This window comes from Vicugna pacos, chromosome 6 (assembly GCF_048564905.1).
Source record: "Vicugna pacos chromosome 6, VicPac4, whole genome shotgun sequence".
NCBI classification, from domain to species: domain Eukaryota; kingdom Metazoa; phylum Chordata; class Mammalia; order Artiodactyla; family Camelidae; genus Vicugna; species Vicugna pacos.
The window spans coordinates 66241743-66261179 of NC_132992.1; the positions used below are offsets into that span (position 1 = coordinate 66241743).

General features: G+C 36.7%; 1 protein-coding gene and 1 pseudogene across 12 annotated transcripts in view; one reads left to right on the forward strand and one right to left on the reverse strand.

Annotated features, from left to right (window-relative positions):
- The window catches only part of RAD51B (RAD51 paralog B), a 582927-nt gene that overhangs the window by 221685 nt on the left and 341805 nt on the right, over positions 1-19437 (forward strand). The gene's annotated exons all lie outside the window — the stretch shown is intronic.
- On the reverse strand, positions 4731-5277 carry LOC116280988 (large ribosomal subunit protein uL6 pseudogene; annotated as a pseudogene).

A 19437-nucleotide genomic window follows, 5' to 3' on the forward strand; every position in this document is an offset into this window, starting at 1 on the left:
ATGACGTTGTTACTTCATGTGGTGAAGGGTGGGTGGTGAAGGACGCAGTCTGTGTTAGATAAAAGACGCTTGGCAGCTGGAATTGCTGGGTAAGTATAGGTTGGTACCACAACAAAATCAGAAACATATTTTGCCGTTTTGTTACATTGCTTTTGTGTGTAGTTTAACATAATAAAACAACATCTTTTAGCAGCAAAGGCTCCTAGCAAAATTAGTGTGGCTTAGAATAGGCCAATTACCAAAGGAACTTTACTGAGGGGATTAGTAACTCATTAAATCTTTATCTTCAAGAAGAAAAGGAACTTTTGTTTTCAATCCTCTTTTCTTAGAATTCAAGTATTTTAGATATACCCTCCCCTCTATCAGCTCCCCCTTCCTAATTTATATATTTATTTATTTATGAAAATAATTTATGGAATTTAGTCTCAAGGATAACTGTTAATTCTGTGTACTGGAAAGTTCATTGAAAGACTTGTTTTCTAATCTCTTGCTAACAAGCCATAGTTGTAATATTTCCCCTTTAAAAATTATTCAAGGAAACTGAGAGTCAAGAACCAATGTGAAAATACATAGACTGTTATAGTTTAATTCAGGAATTGAATCCAAAACTTGTGTTTTCCAGTCTTCATAGGCAATCTATGGTTGAAGGAGAAAGAGTCCTTTAGTATTTTTTCATGCTTGAATCCTTTTTGATGAAGTCTAAGAGAAATTATGAGACACAGCTGTTTTTGTCAGTATATTATCTGTGGCTGCTATAAACTGTAAAGGATGCCACCCCACTGCTAGAGGGAAAAAAAAATCCTTCTTGTTTCAGAAAAAATGGAGATGATGACTTTTTTGTTAATTATAGAGGCTTTTTATTTTTAAAAAATCACTTGAAAGCATATGATTTTTTTCCTATTTCCTAAGAACAAATATACCAGTAATTAAAGGAATTCCCTCTAGAACTGGGCAATATACTGTATAAGAGGCACTTTTTAGCACTTCAGAGATCCTCCCTCAAAGATCTTTGTGCAGTTTAAGGCATTAATTATTAAATTTCAAAACATTTCTGGTATTTTTAAATAACACATACATACATACACACTCACATACATATATATTTAGCCTTTATAGATGAGAAAACTCAGTTATAGAAAGATTGAATCTTCTACCTTGTGTCTTTCATAGGAGCAGATATTGAATGCATAAATCATTCTTATCAAAGTCCTCAAGAGGACATTCTTCTATGTCTTTCCATGAAGTTGTTCTTGTTTTCCTTTGATAGCTTCAAGCTTTGCCTCATTGACAACAACATTTGTTTTTCACAGCCCTTTGACTGGGACAGAAGAGCAGGGGAGCCCGGGCAGAGAACTGGAGCAGGCCCGGAGAGGGCCAGGTGCCATCAGGGTAAAAGGTGTGGGGCTGGGGCTCCTGCTGCCTGGCTCTTGGCAGAGGACTGAATTCTCCTCCACCCCATCCCCCAGTTTCTCACACCTGAACTAATATTTTGCCACCTCTCTGAGGGTTGTCATGAACACTGATGAGTTTAATGTCGAAAAAATGTGTCTAGCCTTTTGGAAAAAACGGTCTGTCTTATATAAGCACACAATTAGTATTGGCCGCCATACCAGTCACAAGTTTCTTGAGTGGGCAGGAGGCACCCTCGGATTAGGTTAACCAGATCCTCATTTTGGTGAAGACAGACTCTGGAATGAGGTCTGCTGCTGCCTTGAGAGCACACATCTGGTCTGAAATGTTGAAAGCCAGGTGATCCTTAAAGCAGCTACACAGTCATGTCTCTTCACTGCTTCTGTTTTCTGCTAGTTTGGGGAGCAGTGGATGCCTCCCTCAGGATCCCTCCCAGAGTGTTGGCTTGCCGTGCTGATCATCTCAGTAAGCCCTAAAGTTTTTCCTGCAGAGGAAAACTCTCGAAAGGCTAGTTCAGAATATGATAGTGAGAGGTCATGGCAGATAGTTGAATTGGTTTGTGAAAAGTTCAGAATGAGTCATGTCACTCCTAAAGGCACTGGCATCAATTTATTACACCAAACCAAACACTGAAGGAAGAAAGCCTTTAGTCTCATTAAGGAACCCAGACAAAAATCCCACTTAATCCATCTTGCTTTTCCTTTTCCTCTAACTCAGCTGGTATGCAGGTGTAGGGCAGCTTGGCAGAAGCTTTGAACATTTGGAAAAGGGAGTCATTACTGAAAGTCACTGACACACACTTCCCTTGGAATGCTGCTGATGTCATGGAAAAATGGGACCTTAGCAATAACCCCTAACAACCAGAGCTACAGTAAACAGTAAATGTTACCTCCACCAAGGCATTGGTTTTTAAAGAGTTTTAACAGGCTAGGGCTTGCCAGCCACAACTCATAAAAATGTTCTTATAATTTTACCCTACTCTCTAAAAGCGCTGGATGACTGTGGAGGTTTCTCTGCCACTTGGATATGCAAAGCCAAATTCACATCAGTTTCAAGGTTCACTATTCAGAATTTACAACACTTCTTTTCCAGTCCTCTTCGTACCCCCTGCCACGCTCACAGGGGCAGGTCTGGTAGATTTCATACTTTTTCAAAGAAGTCTCTTGTCTTACTGACTTGCCTCCATTTCTGTGATGGGATGAATCTATGTGCTAGGTTTTGCCTGGTGTTTCATTAGCCTAGCAGTTAACCCAACCTGGTGAATTCATAGTCTTTCATCTATAGGTCATATTCCAACCAATTTGAAACAGTTGGGCAAAGTGGCATCCTACAGTTCAAAATTTGACCTAGATGCAGAGCCAGAGTACAGGCTGCATGTGCTGTCCCACAGAGCTGTCAAGAATGGTTGCTGTCAACAGTTGTTGTCAACTTAAGAAAGGAAAAGATGGCTCGGAGACCAAGAGATCAGGGGGAATATTTCCCCGTGGTTGGCTTTCTTTTAGGAGAAGAGGTTGGAGGAATATTACTGTGTAAACCAAACTCAGCATGGCTTCTTTTAGAAGCCTGTCCACACAGTGGGAAGAAATGGGATGCTAGCATTGCTTGTCCAAGAATTGTCAAGGGAACCATATAACTTGTCATCCAAACTGGATGCTTTTGAGAGTGAAGGAGCACTACTAATAACTTCTCTGGGAAAATAGGAGTAAACCTGGACTGTCCCAAGCAAAGCAGGCACAGGGTCACCTTCATTGCTGTGCCATGGTCCACGCAGCCCAAGCCCTTTGAGAAGGCAGTCTTCATAATGCCAGAGAGAGTGGACTCATTCATGCAGCCTGAGTTGTCTCAGTTACAGGAAAACAAGTTCACTCCTAGAATTAGTGGACTTGATAAGAACTCTGTTATTAAATTAAAACCTCAAGTAAAATAAGCTTGAATTCATAGTCTTAATTTACCCAGTTTTGAATGTTTCTTTTATTGGTATAGACCAGTGATTCTTGCAGCTGAGGTCTGAGATCCCTGAGGGTCCCCAGCGATCCTTTCAGGGGGTCTGTGAGGTTGAACTATTTTCATAATATTAAGGAATTATTTGCCTTTTTCATCCTCATTTTTTCATAGATGTACAGTGGACTTTTCTAGAGGACATGTGATGTACAATATTGTAATGAAGAGCCAGATAAATAAGGACCTATTAAGCCAGACATTAAAGAGATTTGCAAGACAGTAAAATAATGCCACTCTTCTCACTAAACTTTTTCGTTTTAGAAAATAGTTATTTTAATAAAAATATTTATGTTAAGAGGTTATGGGTTTATTAGTGTTACTTTTAAATGAATAAACAAATGCTTTAAAAATTCATCACCTTAAATTTCTAATGTGGTGAACATATCCCTCATAAATAAAAGCTCTAAGAGTCCTTAATAGTTTTTAAGCATATGAATAGGTCCCAGGACCAAAAGGTTTGAGAACCCTTTTTGTAGACCTTTCTCTCTTCTGAAGGAACATGTTGGTAAATTGAGATGATAAATTCTCTGCGAGAGAGACCAGCTTTATTCATTATCACATTTACTACAGCACCTAGCAAAATGCCTTGCACACAGTGCTCTATATAAATATGCATAGACAAAGCTCTTGTGACAACTCTGAAATTTACCATGTTCTCTCATGTTTGGGTTTTACATTAACATTATCGTTTGATTTGTTTTAAGCCTTTGTCTTTTGATATTTAGTGTGTTCTAAGACTCTTTGTTAAATAATCATATTTTGACATAATAATAATGTCATTTTTTTCCTTTAAATGTCTTATATCATAGATCAAATTCTCATATCAAACAAGTATAGTAGATAAAAAAACATAAAAAAATAATAGAAAATGACTTACTAATTTTGTTTTTTAACCAGGCTAATTCTTGTCTTTCATCTCAAGTGTCACCGTCTTCAGTTGGCCTTCCTGTACCTTCCCTGGCTAGTACCCCTCCCATGTGCTTCCTACGTATCCTTTATCACTGGAAGTACTCCTCTGGGTCATTCCATTCACATTTTGGTTTCCCCCAGTTAACTTTGAGGGCCTTTACATCAGAAGTACTGTCTTTAATCTCCTTATTCCCAGAATTGAATAGTACTTGGTAAGGGTATTAGAGTATCTGTTAAATGAAAAGGTATAGAAGGAAGGAGAAATCAGCTAATTTAACTAGTTAGTGAAGCCTCTACCACCCCTAACCCCCCAAATCAATAGAGGGCATTTATTGCATCTTTAAAATATAACACATAGGTCTTAGAAATTATCTAGCATCTTGATTCCGTAACTGGACAACTTTTAGATCTTACTTACCAGGCAGCTGAACAATTCCTTTCTCAAAGACATAGGTATCATCCAGAATTTTCCTGATATTATTCTTTTTAACTATCATGATTTGCTAAGTCAAAGCAGCTGAATTTGAGGCAAGTTTCGTGTTATTTCCTTCAGGAATTAAGTCATCTTTCTGGGCTTACGATACCCTGTGGGTGTTTTTTTCACTGAGAAAATTTTGGAATTCAACAAGAGACCTGTTCTCCTGAATAAGGATGCTGATGGGGAGGTGAGCAGACACAGACTTCATCTTCTAAGGGTCTCCCAGTGTGAGGCCCTTGTCGTGTTCTGTACACGACCACAGACAGTGCCAGCCGTGGCCAGCCCGTTCTGTTTCCCTACCAGTGGTCAACCCAGAGCCGCTTCTTTTTCTTACCAAGGAAACTGGGATCTACACTGACGGAGCTGAAGTCTCTCTGTAGGGTTCCTCTGGGGCTGTTCACGATAACTGTGCATCCCTTCAGGGTGATGTCCACGTTTTCTGGAATGCCGACAGTCTGATTGTTGAGAATGGCCTTCATTCTCACAGTAGATGCAGCAAAGAGAGGTGAACTATTTTTTGTTTTTGTTTTTTAATGCCATGCTATAACATGGTTTCCATAGTACTGAAAAAAATATTTTTAGCAGAAGAAATCACAATTTGAGAAAAGAAGATAGATTAACTTTGTTGTGACCTTACGTGTAAACTGAAATACAGTCTGCGTTGCGTATCCACAATGTGGAACCCATGGATACGGAGGGCTGACTGCACTGGGCCATGTTATGTGAGGGTCTTGAGCATCTGAAGATTTTGGTGTCTGTGTGGGAGGTCCTGGAACTAGTCCCCTGTGGATGCCAAGGGGTCTTATTTCTACCTACCCCTCCATACTCGCAAACTCCTTTTCAGAATCTTTTAAGCCTTTAAAGGTTGGTTACCTGTTTCTGAGAATGTGATTTTTCTCAATATCATAAATTATTTCTATTGACAAAAAAGGAAAAATCATGAAATTTTCATAATACAGATTCAATTTTTTATCATAAGTAGCATTGCATTCTTATTCATAGTTTTAAAATTTAGTTTCAAGTGAAGACATTCTGAGTTTTAAATTTTTTCTTTGAGTTAGAAATACTATTTTTTTTTAAATATCTGCTTTGATAGGGAGGGGCGAGATAGGTAAAGGGGATTAGAGGTACAAACTATTAGGTATAAAATAAATAAGATACAAATACATAATGTACATACAGCATAGGGAATATAACCGATATTTTATAATGACTTTTTATGGAGTACACTCTATAGAAATATTGAATCACCATGTTGTATATCTGAAACTAGTATAATATTGTAAATCAACTATACTTCAATAATTTTTTAAAAAACTGCTTAATTTGATTTAAAAAATTCTCCAAGGCCTGAAATTAACCCGCTACTTTGTAAATCAACATGGCAGGGTAAACTGAGTCCACAGTGTATTTGAGTAGCAGCATTTTCCTCGTGATTTAATAATAGTGACAATTGTATATGATATGTGAAAGTCCAAAGTTTACAAAGCTAGTTTTTAGTGACATGCATTCTACTTGGTTTTAGTTTGATCTTTTCTCTGAGGGCCATTAGTTATTGAAGTCTCCAGGTTTCTTTTTCTTGAGACGTAACATTCTGGATAATTACTTAACAAACTTATGTGTGAATTTTATCAGAAAACATAAAGAAAATGTATTGCAATTCTTACCAAGTCCTCATTTTAAAAGGGCATGGTCAGGGGAGATGAGTATTTTGTCTGAGATTGAGGCCTAAAGGAACACTGATTTTTGTGGACAGGGCACTGGCCAGTTGGGAATGGGAGAGCTGGATTTTGTCCTGACTTTACGACTTTCTAAATACTAGTGTGATTTCAGCAAATCACCCTACTTCTCTTAGCTACTATTCATGTCCCCATGTGTAAAATGAGGCTGGATTTGATGGTTTCAAAGGCCCCTTGCAGATCATCTAATTCTATAGTTTGTCTTAGACTCTGTCAGGATTTCCCGTTCTCGAAGCCTTTAGTTGACAAATAAGGTGTGGGAGGGAGATACACAGTCTTGAATAACCAAAATGAACGGTTTTGTCCACACATACATGCTAATCCCCGAAGAAGAAGAAAATGCGAACGAGCCAGGGGCCGAACGTGAAAATGGTGACAGTGAGGAGAACATAGAAACAGCCGGCTGAAAGCTTCATGTCCTGGCCCGCCTGCCCTGAGAAAGGCGGAGACAGCCAAAGCTTCCAGGCAGTCGAGGCCAGAACCCCGGCTGGTGCTCATCCCCACCCCCTGTACCACACACACAAGCCACACAAGAAAATTGTCTCTCTCCCTTCATATTTGTGCATTTTGGCTACACTGCTCTTTATGCCAAGTCCTCGCCTAATCCGCTTCCTTCCAGCTGTCACTGTATTCTGCCCGTTGCTTTCTGGGGCTTTGGAAGGCAGCTGCAGTCTTCAGCAAAGGCCTGGGGAGTGGCCTGGGCGGTGTGGACTCTGTCGGAACCAACAGTCACTTTTACCTGGTTCATAGGCAGTTTGAACAGTGTTCCCACTCCCCTTCCTTGGCAGATGTCAGAACTGATGGCTTTAATTTTTTCCCCTCTTCTCTCCTCTTTGGGGAGTTCCCCCCTCTGCATTCCTCAGCCTTTTTGTCTGCGAATATCCTGTGGAAGATTTGCCTTGTCTTAGGTTCTTCTGCCAGGCTGCTCATCTTCTTCTTTTTCCCCCCAACATAAAACATATTTATCTATTGAGAGAGCTTAAGATGGATAACCAGAGCTTACAAGCCTAGAAATTTGACCCCTCCTCATCTCAGACAGAAGATCCCAAACCTTTGTCTCCCAAGGCCTGGAGTGCTCTTGGCCGCCTGCTGTCCATCCAGCCCCAGCTGTTGGAGAGCTAGTTTTGGTGTCCTTTCACCTCTGGCCTGTGACATGTTCTCACGGAACCTATCTGCATACATCTGGTCTCAGCTCTCAGTGATGGCAGCTGAGCAAAGAGACACTTGGTTCTCATCAGCTTAGAAAACTGAACAGGAATCAGGAAATTCAACTGAAGAATCTTGGCTGAATATAAGAAGCTATGTATTATGAAGGTTTTAAATCATTCCACTATTCACAGACTGACATGGCTAGCCTGGATATTGAAAGTAAACCAAAACGAAAACCCCACACAGCCATTGTCTTTTGTTGATAAACAGAGCTTTTTGGGGGCACGTTGGGTGCTACTTGGCCACTCTTTCTGGAAACTCCATTGACTGTCTTGCTCTCTACCTGGCAGCATCAACCCACACTTCTGTGTCTTTAAGAGGAGCCCCCTCCTGGGCATATATCCAGAAGGAACCCTACTTCAAAAAGACACCTGCACCCCAATGTTCATAGCAGCACTATTTACAATAGCCAAGACATGGAAACAGCCTAAATGTTCATCAACAGATGACTGGATAAAGATGTGGTATGTTTATACAATGGAATACTATTCAGCCATAAAAATGACAACACAATGCCATTTGCAGCAACATGGATGTCCCTGGAGAATGTCATTCTAAGTGAAGTAAGCCAGAAAGAGAAAGGAAAATACCATATGAGATCGCTCATATGTGGAATCTAAAAAAAAAGAACATAAATACAAAACAGAAACAGACTCATAGACATAGAATACAAACTTGTGGTTGCCAAGGGGGAGGGGTGTGGGAAGGAACAGACTGGGAGTTCAAAATTTGTAGATACTGACAGGCATATGCAGAATAGATAAACAAGATTATACTGTATAGCACAGGGAAATATATACAAGATCTTGTGGTAGCTCACAGCGAAAAAAAATGTGACAATGAATATATGTATGTTCATGTATAACTGAAAACTCATGCTCTATACTGGAATTTGACACAACATTCTAAAATGACTATAACTCAATAAAAAATGTTAAAAAAAAAAAAACAAAACAGAAGCCCCACATAGTTTTCAGAGCTTTGTGGAAAAAAATAAAACTAAAAGTGTGCCTGTATTTGGGTTTGCCTGATGGTTTCTCACATCTGTATGTATTTTGTATTTTATTTCAAAGAATTTAAATATTAGTTGACGTTAAGTTCAAATAGGAGGGTCTATCTGATAAAATTCTTTGGTGATAGTATCTTGTTTAATTTCATAGGTTCTATATAAAGTTTTTAAAATTCCTGTTGGGAATATAATACTACAAAACCATTTTTCTTTCATTTCTGCCTGTTTTTGTCAATATTGAACTTCCTTAGCTATTTAATTTCTGATGCCCAGTTAACCCTTCTGTCACTCATCCTTTCTGCCTAGGTCACATTTTTTGTGTTGTCTATAATTCGTAGAATCATAGTTTGATAAAGCATTAGTGCTGGAAGGGCCCTTAGACGTTAACTACCCACACTTCATTCTATAGATGAGAAAAATCCTACAAAAGGGACAGAATTAGGCCAACATCACATACCTGCCAGAGCCTAGAATCACAAGTGTTTTTCCACTATATTACTCCAGACTCCATGTGTCAGGAATTTTCCAAAGCACTAGGCTAGTAATAACTACTTCAGCAGACAGGGAGTGCATCCTACTAGAAAGGGCAGAGATTTTGGAGCCAGATTTGGGTTTGAATATCTCATTCTGCCGTGTACTGGCAAGGTAAATTGGGCAAGCAACTAAACTTTTAGAGACTCTTATTTCTTCCTCTGTAATATGGGAATAATAATAATACATTAGGGTTATTGTGAGTATTGTATAATCTGTATAGTGTGCCTGTTATACACATTGTGTTCAACAAATTTTTATTATAAAGATCTACAGATCATAGGAAAATGTTACATCATATGTATAAATAATAATTTAAAGTAGTTATCTATAATTGGCTATTCTGAGCCTCCTTATTCAATAGTATTCTCCTAAATTTAGCATTAAAGTATGAATGGACTGAGTTGTCTGGAAATGAATTCCTGAAAGTTATTTATACCATGACAGTGAATCATGTATTTCCCTTTTCTTTATGACTTTCATCTGTACTTAGCTGCAGTGTATCTTGTCTAAAAATTTTTATACAAATTGAACTAACCCTAGGGAGACATCTGCAGTGTCCTTGAGTTTGCCCTCTGGTTTTAATTTAACTTAACACTAGGATATAAATCTGAAATATAATCTATATAAAATATTATATTCATATTTTTGAGAAGCTTGAGATATTTAGTGTTGTTCTGAAACATTCAACTGTGTAATGAACAACTTCAGTGTGAAATTATATGTACCTGTTCGGAGTATAGGGTGAAGTTATCTTATGTTCAGCATAGAGTGGCCCAAGATGATTCTGTTAAAAGGAAGTAGGACCGCATTGTTGAACCCAGCAGTGTGGGAAGAGGAATGAGTTAGGAAACAAAAGCTAAGATTGAATTAGCAAAGTCCGGAAGCAACAAAAGAAAGTTTGGAAGCTTCAGAAGAGGTGATTCAGGGGAATTTTAGTTGAGGGCCTCTCAGACTGCATACATGTCGTTGGCTGACTGGAATGCACTTAAGCTTGAAGTGGATGGAAGGACCTTGAGAAACTAGATGGAAAGAATTTCGTGTCTCTAAAGAGAGGGCTGGGAGAAAGAGTTTGTCTTAGATTTTAGACAGAAGTTAAGTGCAACTAGAAAGAGGCATTATATTGCTTTCCTCCTTACGGAACCCTTAATTGCTAAGGCACTTTCAAGTTCATATGTAAAGCTGTAAACACTTGTCTTGATCACTTTTTCAGTAGGGGAAAGTGAGAGTGTAGCAGTGATGGAGAATGGAATGTATGTCCATTCCATTAAGAATGTTATATATTCGATTAAGAGCCTTAAGCCAGCAATTTCTTAAAGATAAAAGTAGGCATGATTTTGGAGGAATATTCAACAATCAAATATGACCAGGAAGTAGAAGGTGCTATTTTGCCATATTTTGGGTTAGTCCAGATGGGATCAAACCAGAGGAATTTGGCAAGCATTTGGACTCACCACTTGAACCACACTGAAATAGTTGTGGTAGCAAAAGAATTTCTCCAGGAGTCTTATTTCACTTGAGGCATAACAGCCAGACTCCTGGCCCTTGAGTGGAGAGTGCCAAAGTTGATAAATTTTAAAATAATCAACTGAAGTCTATAAACTCAGGAGAAATACTTCAATTAGATGATACAGGGACTATATCATTTCCATAATTTTCATAAGAAGACATATTGAGAGTATATGTGTCCTGTATTCTACTGATTAGAATTAACTCTTCTCTAATAACAGGTCCTTCCATTGAGTTTAATATATTGCAGTTTAATAAATGAAAAAAATTATAAATGAATTGAACTTTAAGAACTTGTGTTTGGCTTCTTCTGTATTCTTGAAATTCTGACATATTAACCGTGCCATTTTTTAAAGCTTTCTGGCGAGAGTTCCTCATGACCTAAAATTTACCTTCCTGTTTAGTCATTCTAGGAGCCTTTTTATACTCCAGCAAAGTTAACTATACTTGCCACTTCACTTCATCATCATCAGTATCACTTATCCCTTGTAATCTGACATCTGTCCCTGTACTGTCCAATTGTATCCCCTTCAAGTGCCCAGTCCACTGACTTACATACATTAGGTTTTCATTAAATATTTTTTATTTAATGATGAATGAGGACATAGTACTTTATATTTTAAACAACTGACTATTATGGAAAATACAACACAACAGAAAGGAATTACTGTGACTAAAGAGTCAAACATAAGACCAAAAATGGGAGCTTAACATTTTTAATAGCTTTGCTGAGTCATGATTGACATCTATAAATAGCATGTAATTAGTACAATTTGATATGTTTTAAGATATACCACAATCAGTATAATGAACGTATCCATCATCCCCAAAAGTTTCCATATGGCTGTTATAATCTCTCTCTCCCATCCTTCCCCACCTTACCCTCCTGAAGCAAACCACTGATCTGTTTTTGTCACTACAAATTAGTTCGCATTTTCTAGCGTCTTACATAAATAGTATACAGTATATACAGTATAAACTTTTTTTGGCCTTTTTCACTCAGCTTAATTATTTTGAGATTCATTTATGATATATCATTGTTCCATTTTATTGTTAAGTGTTTGTGTGTGTGTATATATATATATTCCATTGTATGCATATATACAGTTTGCTTATTAAGTCACCCCTTGATGGACATTTTAGGTTCTTTCCAGTTTGTGGATATTATAAATAAAGCTACTGTAAACATTTGACTACAAATCATTGAGTAGAGGTATGCTTTCTTTTCTAATGGATAAATCCCTGGGAATAGAATGGCTAGGTCATGGGATAGTGTATGTTTACAGCTTTGTAAAAAGCTGACAAACTGTCTTCTAAAGTGGCAGTACCATTTTGCATTTCCACAAGCAATGAAATAGAGTTCCTATTGCTCCTCATCCCTGCTATCTTCTACAAGTTTTGAGTTTTGTATCTTATATTTAGTTCTATTATCCATTTTGAGTTAATTTTTGTGAAGAGTATAAGGCTAGTGCCTAGATTCTCTTTTTTGAATGTGGGTGTCCAGTTATTCCAGCATCATTTGTTGAAAAGATGATCCTTCTACACTGAATTGCCTTTGCTCCTTTGTCAGAATTCAATTAGCTGTATTTATGTGAGCCAGTTAACTGTATTTATGTGATTATTTAGGAGCTCTTTATTCTTTTCCATTGATCTAGTTATCTAATCTTCCACTGATACCACACTTTCTAGATTACTGTATTTTTATAGTGAGTTTTGAAGTCAGGTAGTTTCAGTCCTTCAACTTTGTTTTTCCTCATTATTGTGTTGGCTGCTGTGGGTCTTTTGCCTTTCCTTATAAACTTTGGAATCAATTTGTCCATATACATAAAGTAATTTGTTCAGATTTGATTGGGATTGCACTGAATCTATAATTTGAGTTGGGAAGAATCCGCATTTTGAGAATGTTGTGTTTTCCTCCCCATGGACTATCTCTCTGTGTATTTAGATCTTCTTTGATTTTTTTCATCAGAATTTTAGTTTCCTCATATAGATCTTATATATACTTTGTTAGGTTTATACCTAAGTTATCTCCCTTTTTTTAGTGCCAGTATAAATGATGCTTTATTTCTAATTTCAAATTCCAGTTGTTCATTGTTGGTACGTAAGGAAGCAGTTGGCTTTTGTACGTTAATCTTGTACTCTGTCTTCTTTTGGATTAAGTCTTTTTTATCATTGCATTTTATAGCCTTATTAGCTAGTTGTCTTATTAGCTATAACTTTTTATTTAGTTGGATTTTTTTGGTTGCTTTAGAATTTATAGTATACACCTTTAACTTATCACAGTCTGTCTAATTGATATGATGCCACTTCACATATAGTGTAAGAATGATACAGTAGCCTTATAGTAGTTGTCGTACATTTTACTTATTCATGTTATATGTAAGTTATAAATCATACAATAAAGTTTTGTTTAAGCAGTTAATTGTCTTTAAAAATATCTAAATAATAAAGTACCTTATACATTGACCCAGTAGGTATTATTTTCATCATTCTGTATTCTTTTATATAGATTCAGATTTCCATCTGATGTTATTTTCCTCTTGCCTGAAGGAGTTGCTTTATTATTTCTTGTAGGTCAGCTGGTGATGAAGTTTTTCAGCTTTGTGTGTCTAAAGAGATCTTTATTTTACCTCTGTTTTTGGAAGATAGTTTTGCTGGGAATAGAATTCTAAGTTGACAGTTTTTTTCTTTCAGTTTTTTGAAGTTGTTGCACCACTGTATTTTTACTTTCATTGTTTCCAACTAGAAATTGCACTTATCTCTGTTTCTCTGTATTTAACATGTCTTTTTACTCTTGTACTTTTTAAGTTTTTCTGTTTTCATTGATTTTGAGCAATTTAATAATGATGTATCTTCATGTAACTTTCTTCATGTTTTATATGCTTGGGGTTTCTTGAGCTTTTTGTAGAGTGGTAGTTTTCATCAAATTTGGGGAAATCTTGGCCATTGATTTTTTCAAAAAAATTTTTTTTCTCTTTTTACCTCTCCTTTTTGGGGCTTCTATTGCACATGTAGTAAGTCAGCTGGAGTTGTCCCATAGCTCATTGATGCTCTTTTCATTTTTGTTTTTTTGTTTTTTTTTTTACTGTGCTTCATTTGGATTGTTTCTATTGTTACAGCTTCCAGTTCACTAATTGTTATTGTCTATTTCTAATTACTGATTTCAACTGTTGTATCTTCAAGTTCTTCAGTGTGTAATCTACTGTTAATCCTATCTAGTGTATTTGTCATGTCATACATTGTAGTTTTTATCTCTAAAAGCTTGATTTTGGGTCCTTTCGTTATCTTTATTTAACTTTTCAAACATAAGGAATATAGTTAATAGTAACTATTTTAATGTCCTTGTGTACTCTAGCAACTATGCTCCGTTCTAGCAACTGAGTCCATTCAATGTTGACTTTTCTCCTTTTTATGGGTTTTACTTTCTTACTTCTTCATATGTTTGGTTATATTTGATTAAATGCCAGACATTGTGAATTCTACCTTCTTGGGTGCTATATATTTTTGTATTCCTATAAATATTGAACTTTGTTTTGGGATGCAGTTTAATTACTTGGAAACATTTTGAGCCTTTTGGATCTTGCTTTCAAAGTTTTTTCCAGCAGGACCGGAACCATTTGGTTTAAAACTAATTGTTCTCCACTACCAAGGCAAGATCCTTTTGTATACTCTATTTAGTGCTCTATGATTTATGAAATTTCCAGTCTGGTTTTTGGAAATAGCATTACTCCTGGCTCTGTGTGGGTACCAGACACTCTTTTCTCTACTCCTATCAAATCTTTCTTTCTCCAGCCTCAGCAGTTTCTTTAAATGCATGTACTAAGCAGTACTGTGCTAAATATTTGAGGGGGGTTTTCCCCAGGTTCTCTTGTGAACTCTAGCTGCCTTGTTCTTCCCAGGTCCTCAACCCCACCTGCTCAACTTGAATCATCTGCTGCACTCCATCTGGGTTCCCTCTCCCTGCATCACAGTCTAGAAATCATTTCAAGGCAATAAGGTTAGGTAGTCATAGAGCTCTTTTCATTTTTCCATCTCTAAGGGATCACTGTCTTTCATTGCATGATTTCCAGTGTCTTAGGGGAAAAAAGTTGTTTCATATGTTTTGTTTTAAAATTTTTTTTGGTTGTTTTAGGTGGTAGAGTAAATCTGGTCCCTGTTACTTGATCTTGATCAGAAGCAAAAAAGCTGTAAGTTTTTGATGGGAGTTACAGAAATGACCAATAGCAAGACATGTAATCTCTAACTGAAACATTCATGATGTTTCCTTATAAATCAAGAATTTGGAAAGAGAATTAATCTCAGAATTACCATTATCTATTTTTTCTCCAACTCACATCCACCACAAACATTTACATAACAAAATTCCTTGTATGGTCGACCACATCAATGGTTAGATTATTGAATTTTTTGAGGAAAGACATACATAAGCCACTAGAGTTATAAGCTTCATAGAACATATTATGTAAAAAAGGAAATGATACCAAGTGAATTGGGTTAGTATCATAGTACAGTATAATTTTAATTTCTTTTTATCAGTATGTAGCCGTGAGATTTTCTTGTCTGCTTGCTTGTTTTATTACTTGTGCTTCACTGGGAAGCCAAGTGATTTTTGGCAAGAAAAGAAGCAGAAAAAAAAAAATACCAAAATGCTAGAGAAATGTAGGTTATCTGCTTCCTGTTCTTACAGCCCCTATAATGTCAGCCAAGTCAATAAATGTTTGCAAAAGTCCAACTAGAATGTGATAAGATAGTTGCTGCAAGTGCTTTTTCCTTTTATAGATAGTTTGAAAAGTAGGAAAATTCATGGATAAACAGTAGTAATTAGAATCCAATTGTGAATCTAGGGTGCAATTTGGAAATGTGAGTTTCAGATTGACTAGGCCCTTAGAGCAGAGAGACCTTTCTAAGACTAGAAACATTCAAAGACTTAAGAGTTCACAAAGACTTGGAGTTCATCTGCCCAGTTTGTGTGGCTAATTGGCACTTAGAGTTTCTTCATTAAGGACTAGTGAAGTAAGAACTAGATAATATCTTGCAAGTTTTTTTCTTCCTTTCTTATACTTCTTAAAAGAGGGGCTTGGACTCTTGAATTGGAATAGAACAATTAGACAGACTTTAAACTGAAGCCCTGACATGCTGGCTGCTTGCCTGCTCTGTTGGGGCAGCTCTGGTTCCAGGGAGAGGGAATGCTTTTTTTGTTTATTTGTTTGTTTCCAGACAATTTCCTGCGTCATCACATTTTTTTGTGAGCCAAGTGTTTGAGGTTGGTGATGTTGACAGAGCTCTTGGAGAATGGAAGGAGTTCATCTCCACAGAGAAAGGCTTTTGTATTTCATGTTTTAAAATTGCAGAATATTTTTCTATTACATTGTTATTGTTAGTTTTTTATGCTTCTTTGTGAGGGAAGTCTGGTCTCCCCTTTCTCTAATTATCAGATTTTTAGGTGGATTCCTCTTTTAAGTCAAGAAAGCACTTTAGAAAAACTATTTCTCTGGGCATTTATGAAACTCACAACAGCACATTTGTTCCACTTGGGTCTTAGTTTGGCAAGTTGTGCATATAATATTCCCAGAAGGCTTAGGGTTTTTTGTAATTATAAATTCTATGTTTATTCACATTTAATTTCCCTATAATGGGAGTCATTGCATACTAAGTGACATTTTCTCATGAAGCGTTTGGGAAGATATAAAATGTCTAAACTATAGATAATTATGATGATTTTCATTTATTTACAGATTTCCTTTTATTAATGATGTACCCAAGGCTATTCTTGATAGTTTGAAAACAGAAACTTTGTTATATATTTTTTTACCAGTAAGATTTGGAATTCTTTTACATAAGGATATAAACTCTTATTCAGAATTAAGTCCTCAATGTGTTTCCATAGCATCTCTGATTCAAAGAGGGTGTTGCAGTTTATAAAAGACTTACTTGCTTTTGAAAGTAGATGTGGTGATTTGGGGTAAATGGGGTTAGAGGGGGAGGCATTAGGTACACAAATATTTAACCAGCATCTGATATGTGCTAGGTGCTGGGCTAGACATCTGTATGTTATCCTTGTATAAACTGCCATTTCTGAATTTCAGAAAACTACCTCACTGATTAGGTGGGATTTAGAGAAAAACTAGAAAATTTTCTTATTGTTACTTTTTAAACTTATACCTATGAAAGACCATGATTAAGACCATATGAATTTAATTTGAGTGTGTCTTTTTCTCTGCTCCGGATTTAAACTATTTTTCTGTAAGCTAATTAATAGAGAGATCATTAACATTTTTAAAGCATGTTATAGTAAAGGGGTGGCATTATGAAAAATGGGGACACTACATAGAGGTAATGGTATAACATGTATGGAATTAGGTATTCTAAGAATTTAAGAACTAAAAATACTCTTAGAAATCACTTGGACCATGTATGTCATCTGACAGATGAGAAAACTGCTATCCTCAAGCATATCAGCCTTGTGCAACAGCACTAGTTACTGCAGATATAAGAGGGAAATCTAGGTGGCTCAACTGCTGGTGTTAGCGAGTCTGACCTTGTTCTGCTCACTGCACAACAGGCTAATAAATCAGGAGACGGGGTGTTAGGGCAAGGAATAACAACTTTATTCTGAAAGTCAGCAGACCAAGAAGATGGGAGATTAATGTCCTAGAGAGCCATCTTTCCCAAGTCAGAACTTAGGCTCCTTTTATACTAAAAAGGGAATGGGGTGTGGTTGGTTGTTGCGAATGTATTGGTGTCAGAATCCTCTGTTCTTGCAGCTGTTCAGGTGGGTCAGGTCATGATGTTCCTATAAACCTCCAATGAGACCAATGTTATTCTCTGTTCTGCAACTTTTAAAATCTTTATTTGAACAGGAAAGTGTTATACCCTTAAAGGTCAGCGCTTTGAGAATCGGCTCTCCTGTATATTTCAGGCTCTAGGCAACATTCTTTTACAAAAGGTGCAGAACCAGCATGACTAAGCACAGGAAACAGCACAGGGTTAGAGCCAAAGAAACAGATCTAATGTGGAGTCAGATTTGCTCTTCCCTGCTATACCAGTTCACTATCCTTTCTATTATATCCTAATTCTGTTTTCTGCTTTATATTAGAAGCAGCCTTCCACATGAGCTCTACATCCTGAATAAAAATAATAACAGCAATAACAAATTATTATGTTAAAAATATAATTTAAACTTATCACTTGGTTGGTTTACATTTGGCCTGTAAAAAAGCCTTAGGGAGCCATGTGTTGGATAGATCATGGCCTCTAATATTACTTTCAAAGTTAGAGAGAAATAATTGAAGAAGAATCCCCTTCTCATATAAACTTTTAAACTATTCAACTGAATGATTAAGTAGTTGTGATCTATGCTGTGATGGTCCTAGAAGACATTGCTTAGACCATAACCAGCTCTTCTTGAGACCGTAGATAGAGAGCCTCTGACCTGATGTATCCTGTGAGATGAATAATAGGCAACATTTAAGGAAACCTAGCTCATGGCAGACTACGCTCAACACACCCTTCCCACAGCGTTTTTCTTTTTTCCCTTCCCCACGACCCATCCCAACCTGCCGTGACCAAACTCAATGAACAGGAACCTTTGTATGAATCGGAAGGAAAATGTCTTAAATATATGAAGTTATAATGACTTGGTAAGTGCTATAAAAATACTCTGTAACTGAGTTGGAAGTTGCATCATCCATGCCTGTGGCACTGTGGACTGGGCCCAAATGGTATAATGCTCTAGTGTAATACTGAAGTAATGTTTGCATCTGCCAAGTAAATATGTTAGATTTCAAACCTATGAAGTGGCAAGCTGTAATTGTTCAGTTCCAGTGAACCATAGGGTATTTAATTTCCTTCCTTCTTGCTATCATCTTTAGGCAGGCTGTGCCAACTAAATAAGGATTGTGCTCTTGTGTGAATCTACAAGGTGAACTTTAAAGTCACTCAATATATTTGAATGCCTACATATTATATAGCACTGCTCTTTTACATGTACAAACTCCTTATGAAATAAAAGTCCATTTTATTTAGAGAAAACTGTTATTTTCATCTACGTAAATTGTGGTAATGATAGAAGTGGCACAACATAATGATAGAACATGGGGAGTCAGAAAATACAGATTTATTTTTGTTCCTACTGTTGATTCTTCATTTGACCTGGCTTGAATCATTTCCTTTTTCTTTGGTTGCTGTATATGCTGAAGGTGAATAATAATACTTTCATTTGCCATACAGAGGTGCTGGGAAAATGAAAGATAAATTCTTCCAAAACACTAGGAGCTGCTTAAAAGAAAGATTTATTTGAATAAAAGTTGATTCCATTTTCTACCTTTTTATTTCTTATGTTCAAAGACTATATTAAATGTTAGAAGAGGCTCAAATTGGTTATTTTTCATAACTTCATTTGTGGATAAGGAGGTGAGTATAATTGCCTGCATTTTATAAACAAGGAAACTAAAGTCCCAAAAGATTTGATTATTTTGGGGCTAAAAATGAATAGTCCTTTATGAGAATTGGGGGAAATTAGTGAGAGTATAGGAAATAACATTGGCCATGAGTTGATAATTATTGAAGCTGTTAATGGGTGTGTGGGGGACCATTATACTATTCTGTACACCTTGTCTCTGTTTGAAATTTTGCATGATAAA